The 6,404-nt window shown below is 37.3% G+C and overlaps 1 long non-coding RNA gene across 12 annotated transcripts; it reads right to left on the bottom strand.

The window, feature by feature from the left end:
* Positions 1–1,526: 1,526 nt before the first annotated feature.
* LOC113276547 lies at positions 1,527–6,404 on the bottom strand. 12 transcript variants are annotated; one of them, XR_003324480.1, is made up of 6 exons: positions 5,938–6,404; positions 5,726–5,835; positions 5,279–5,589; positions 4,985–5,065; positions 2,956–4,222; positions 1,527–2,861 (listed from the first exon to the last, which is right to left on the bottom strand). It is a non-coding gene; the product is annotated as an uncharacterized LOC113276547 (long non-coding RNA). The 12 variants fall into 12 exon arrangements; XR_003324482.1 differs by having other exon boundaries at positions 5,279–5,407; positions 5,492–5,589; positions 5,726–6,404; XR_003324474.1 differs by having other exon boundaries at positions 5,279–5,835.

Genomic DNA, 6,404 nt, shown 5'->3' on the forward strand with positions numbered 1-6,404 from the left:
GGCATGGTTGGCATGCCTTGGCGCGGAGATGTGCATTGTGGTGCTGCTAGCATGGTTGGCATGCCTTGGCGCGGAGATGTGGCTAGCATGGCATGCCATTGGCACTGTGGTGCGGCTCGCATGGTTGGCATGCCTTGGCGCGGAGATGTGGCTGGCATGGTATGCCATTGGCACCGTGGTGCGGCTGGCATGGTTGGCATGCCTGGGCGCGGAGATGTGGCTGGCATGGTATGCCATTGGCACGTGGTGCGGCTGGCATGGTTGGCATGCCTTGGCGCGGAGATGTGGCTGGCATGTCATGCCATTGGCACCATGGTGCGGCTGGCATGGTTGGCATGCCTTGGCGCGGAGATGTGGCTGGCATGGTATGTCATTGGCACCGTGGTGCGGCTGGCATGGTTGGCATGCCTTGGCGCGGAGATGTGGCTGGCATGGTATGCCATTGGCATCGTGGTGCGGCTGGCATGGTTGGCATGCCTTGGCGCCGAGATGTGGCTGGCATGGTATGTCATTGGCACTGTGGTGTGGCTGGCATGGTTGGCATGCCTTGGCGCGGAGATGTGTCTGACATGATATGCCATTGGCACCGTGGTGCGGCTGGCATAGTTGGCATGCCTTGGCGTGGAGATGTGGCTGGCACGACATGCCATTGGCACTGTGGTGCGGCTGGCATGGTTGGCATGCCTTGACGCGGAGATGTGGCTGGCATGGCATGCCATTGGCACTGTGGTGCGGCTGGCATGGTTGGCATGCCTTGTCGCGGAGATGTTGCCAGTTAGTATTGAGGGTTCTGCCGTGGAATATAGAGTATATAAAAAAAGGTATCCCAGTAATTTTTATGTAGACATGTTGAATGATTCAATAAAAGTGCTAGTGGTCGTAATGACGTCATCTCAGATGTAAGGTTTTACGATTTTAACCTTAAGCTAAAAACCACCATCAACAACCTAATTCTGACTAAATTTGGAAATTGTCTAGTTTTATGAAATGTGTAAATTGTTTAATATGATTTTTGTATTTTCTACGTATTTTGGATTTAGTGTGCCTGGTTGGTATTGAACGTTAATATTTTAGATACCAAATGAAAAAACATGTAAATATATTTGTGTTACGTGCGTGTATTATTTCGTTGTTTTTTCACTCAATAAGCCAGTTTTGCACCCGGAAGTACTGACCCTATAACTTAATTTTAATCATCGAAATTCACAAATTCATGTGGTAAATAGTTAATCGTAAAATTCTTAAAATAGTTATTCACCGAAAACAATATACTATGTTGTCACTCTTGAGATAAATATCAACATTTTCCTAATCAACAACTTTAGCTTGAATCATTGACTAAAGTTTCAACAAAGTTCCGATGTCGTGGCTGAAAATATAAGTACTTGGAAGGAGTTAAGGAGTCAACCGAATATCCTTTTATGCAATCCATCATAAAATTCATACCACCAAAGATCAATAAACTTATTAACATAAGAGGGTAAGCACTGATTTGGCTCAAAGCCTAAAACAAACTTGTGCGAAAGTACATAGCAAAATTTTACCCTTTTCCTTGCGCAGAGATCGCAAAAGATCCTAAATGTGAACACTAATATTAGGTCATGGAATTTGACAAAAAGAAGCCTCCAAAGAGCCTTATAATCTGATACATTTTCTGTCTCTAATATCTCCTACACACTGGTACCGGAAGCATATAAAGTTTTTTATTTTGTCTTATTCAAATAACTATGCCATCTGTGGGAGTCGAACCCGCAACTTCATGATAAAAACCATGTGCTCTACCATTTGAGCTAAGGTAGCAACCACGTATCTGTTTGTGTAAAAGATTTAATAGTATGAGGTAATATAAAGAAGAGATTATACCTCACACCATGCTTCATGTACGCTAATAGAAGATCTGAGTTCTATACTGTAGAGTTAAAGTCATCAGTCCACTTCACCAAATATTTATTAAAAAACCCTTATCTTGCCAGCTTTTCAGACTTGGCCTGAAGAATCAAAACATCTGATGTCACCATTGAGTGCCTTAACAGAAGCATGCATTATACAATAAGGAGATTTTTAGATAGGAAAAAGACATCCTTAAGAAATACAGAAAAATGAAACCCTAGTGCCCTAGAAAACTGTATCAACATATGAAAAATAAATTGCTCGCTGGTCATAATTTAGAACTAATGCCTACTATTCTGAGCTGGTAGTTTAAAATAGCTAACCAAGTCATTTATTGATCTAAAACACTAAATAGTTGGGGCCAACATATTTTGATCCCATTGTTCATGGACATTCTACTCTAAACGCACTCTAACATAAATGTACGATGCTCCAAAGGCAAGAAAATATATCATTGGACACCCACGTTTGACGCTTCCTTTGCATCATGAATTCCTAATACTTAATAGTTTTTTCAAAGAGATATCCAGACAAAAGCATTTGACCAAGATGGAAGCAACATCCCTGATTAAGAAACCATGATAAAATCCTCATTCCAGGAGATTATAAATGCACATGAAATCTTTATATTGTCAATAATAGGATTAAAAAAAAGGATTGAATGTTGTATACCTGCTAACAATGCAAGTTATGTAGAACATGCCTCACCATGCATTTCATATCCACAAATATGTTAATTATTCCCCAAAAATTTCGAGAAAGCAATGACCGCACGTAGAAATTAACAGAAGTAGGCAACTATGTACAGAGATGCTTACTCTAATTGTCTTCATATATTGATCATTTTGACTTGAAACCTTACCTCATAAATCCAGGTGAACTGTCTCATGCACAACATCAAGACTTCCATATACTACATGACTCTATACATCAAACCTTTCCAAAATCCATCTCCAATGTTAACATCGAACCTGAGATTATATATGCAAGTGAGGTAGCGAAAGTAGACATAATTGAACTGAGTAAGGATATATTATATAAGTTCACTGGGACATGAATCTACACCTTTTGTCAAACATAGTATGGACATTGAGATTAACATCAAGGAAAGTAACCTCAAGCTTTTTAACAGGGAACATGTCGTGATGACATTATTCAACCATGTTCTTTGGCTGCTTCTCCTTCACTCCAAAATCGAAGCTTGTCATACGGAACCCATTTATTCTGAACACGAAAAAAATATATACACGTAATGATTTGTCGTTTAAGATTAGGATATTTTTTCTTGCCAATACTATTACTTTACCCTTCTTCTGATCCAGTGAAGAAACAACCACCAAACACATCCACAATTAAACTACAAAAAATATAGTATGAACATTTAAAGAAACTACAGCCTAATTTCCTATCTGAGTTTTATTGTGAGCTTAAAGAATATCACTTAGGGGAGAACTTTGCGTTGATACCAATATTTGTTACATCCTAATAGTCTAAAGTCAACATATCTAACCATTATGCATGACTTCTCAACATCGACGGTAAAATATGAAAGATTAAGCTCATACCTTTGGATTAGGGTTGTCAGAATCAACAGGAGCAAGTCATCCTATTGCAGTTTCACCAAAATTTGCAATTAAAGATTCAGTGTTGCAAACGAAGTCACGGTACTTTGAAACTCGCCAAGCGATACTCCTACTGTGAACTTTAACTTGTCCGCAAGATAAATACTCGGATATTTATACAAATTAAATTAACAAAATACCAAAGAAGAGTCTTTCATAGAAACATACTTAGACATTGGAAACATAAGCAATGCCACAGTGAGTTACTCTCAAGTGGTAGGTAATTGATGACACTGGCCACTTCTACATGCTATATGGATACTTGGAGCATCAATATATAACATTGATGATACATGCCCAGAATTGATAAAAAAAAAAACTTCAACAACCTTGCATCTAAAAAGTAGAGCTAAGCTAAGGATGTCGTCACTTCCCCCTGATTAATACATCCAATTAAGGAAAGCATTATATTCAAAAATATAGTATTCGTTTTAATTGATCTTCTAATAAAAATTTAAATAGTAGAGTCATCTTATCAAACTCGGTACCTTTATGCAGCTAATATTGATAGCCTGTCCATAAAGGATACTACGCAAACACAGCGGGAGAGAGTAAGAGAAATTAACCTGTAAAGTATCCCCAAAACAGGAACAACGTTCGTGGAGTGTCTTGCAATGTGTAATGGCGGTGTTTTCATCGATGGAGAATTAGTCCACTTTCTAAAATAGTCAAAGTGGTAGTGTTAAAGTATCCAGAACTCATCTGAACCCCTACAAAATCCAAAAATGAAGAAAGGAAATCATAAATAATCCAATTCAGACGGGGAAAAAAAGATGATTGAAACCTAGATATGAATAATTAACTATTGAACAACCAAATGCAGTTCGAGTAAATGAAAGTGAGCATTAGTGAAGTGAGTTTTACTGCGAACATTGTAAAATATTATCTAAGGGTCGACAAAGTTTCAATTAAGCAGCATACATCAAACTATGAAAAGGTTTCGGTGAATCTCAAGTGTTGGCAACTTGTAGGAACTGTACGCCCTCGCTTAATAAGAATCTTCTTCTATACCAAAGTAAAGACGGTTCAAACATGTTACTAACCCATTGCCAAGTTGAATGGTACTGCGATCACCACATTTCGTGAGATCTTCCAAATGTTTTCGAAAATAAGTTTCTGAGCATCTCAACTGATGCAGTCGAATAGGAATACCATTACCATTACCACATCAACAATAATGCAAATCCAAGTCACCAGCATTTTGCATCTCAAACACACACAGAGAAGGATTAACACACCCGTCAACCTGTATGGAATACAGGGTCAAACCTAACACAATTGTTCTATTCTATAAAAACCATGTTTCTATATATACAGAATTTCTCAAATGAAACCTTGTATCCAAGGTAACTTCAGCCAAAAACCAAATTAACATGGCAGGGGATAACACACATTGCTTCGGAATTGCTAGCACAGTAGTATCAGTATCAATCAATTAACATGCAGAAAAACAAATGAACCATTGCAAATACCTGGATATGCATCACCAGCAGATTGATAAGCAAGGGCTATAGAAAAACCAACGAAAGAATCCCACTGCCATCAAATAAAACCTACACGTTGCATATATAGAAACAACTTGGTGGTCAATACTGGATATAATTCCTCGAAACAATGTATACATGTCTGCATTCATTAGACATCTAGTTTAGTCAGAAGTGTCTTCATTAGACATCTAATTTAGTCAGAAGTGGCTTTAGCAGATATTGTAACTTATAACACCAACATGGAATAAGCAGATATTTAAAGGGGAAAGATGAACTCACTCCAAGTCCACTGGTTTTTTGAACCACTGCACCCATAATTTATTAGTTCCACGGTTGGATTTGAGGATAACTTCCTTCTACTTAGGATCATACTCAAAGAGTTGCAAACTATTCAGCTAAGCCCCCTTCCTTCGTTGATAACAACCTTAAATAGCATAAGAAAGTCTGTAGAAACTCTAAATAACTGGAATGCTAACTTGAAAGAATTTGCACCTTAATTATTTTATCGAAGATAAAGGGGGTGTGTGTATGCTAGATGAATCTCTTCCGTATTCTTTTGGCGTTGAATGTTAAGCGGTGCACCTTCATATCTAAATAAGTAAAAAGGCAGTTCATCTCCATGAACTTTTTCTAGGTCATAGAAGTCTTTAAAACCATGATTAAGGATAACCCTGAAATAAAATAGCAATAAAATGTATAATTAGGAGACAGAAAATTAAAATTTACCACAATTCGGTTAACCGTCATTCCTTTCTCTACAAATTGTCCTAGAAAATACGCTCAACTTGATATCAGATGAACGGCTGTTGAGAATATTTTCTTTCATCTCCATCAACCTGTATATTGAATAAAAAAATATTAATGGATAAAATCACTAAGACCAATACTATGTGATGAATATAGACTGAAATTAGGCCAACAATGTGTTAGTTTGTTACCCTTTCATCTTTCAGGAAATCGTTCACTTAAAAATAATAAGATCTGTTATTGGCTTACAAAACATTTTCAACCTTTTGTCGATTTTTGAAAAAAGTGAATATGGAGATTTACTTACAGAATCAATATCTAATGTTTATACTAATTAAAGATTTAATACCTAAAAAATAATAGAATTGAGCATTAACTGAATATACTAAGAACTTGAAATAGTAAAAAATTGTCTCTTAAAGTTATTTAAAAAAAAATTGCTCCCTAAAGAAATTAATAGTTGTGAATATCCAACGCTTTCTTTGGATCATATAAGAATAGTTGTCCATAACTTGCTCATTCTCCTTCGCAGGTACCAAACAACTGCCATAAAGTGGGGAGGATGATTGGGGAAGTATTCTAACACAAACTTTTTGTCATCCGGTAATGATTGGGACAGTGTTTAGGCAATCGTGTTCATGGACTACAATTTCTAGAG

The sequence above is a fragment of the Papaver somniferum genome, chromosome 4 (assembly GCF_003573695.1).
Source record: "Papaver somniferum cultivar HN1 chromosome 4, ASM357369v1, whole genome shotgun sequence".
NCBI lineage: Eukaryota > Viridiplantae > Streptophyta > Magnoliopsida > Ranunculales > Papaveraceae > Papaver > Papaver somniferum.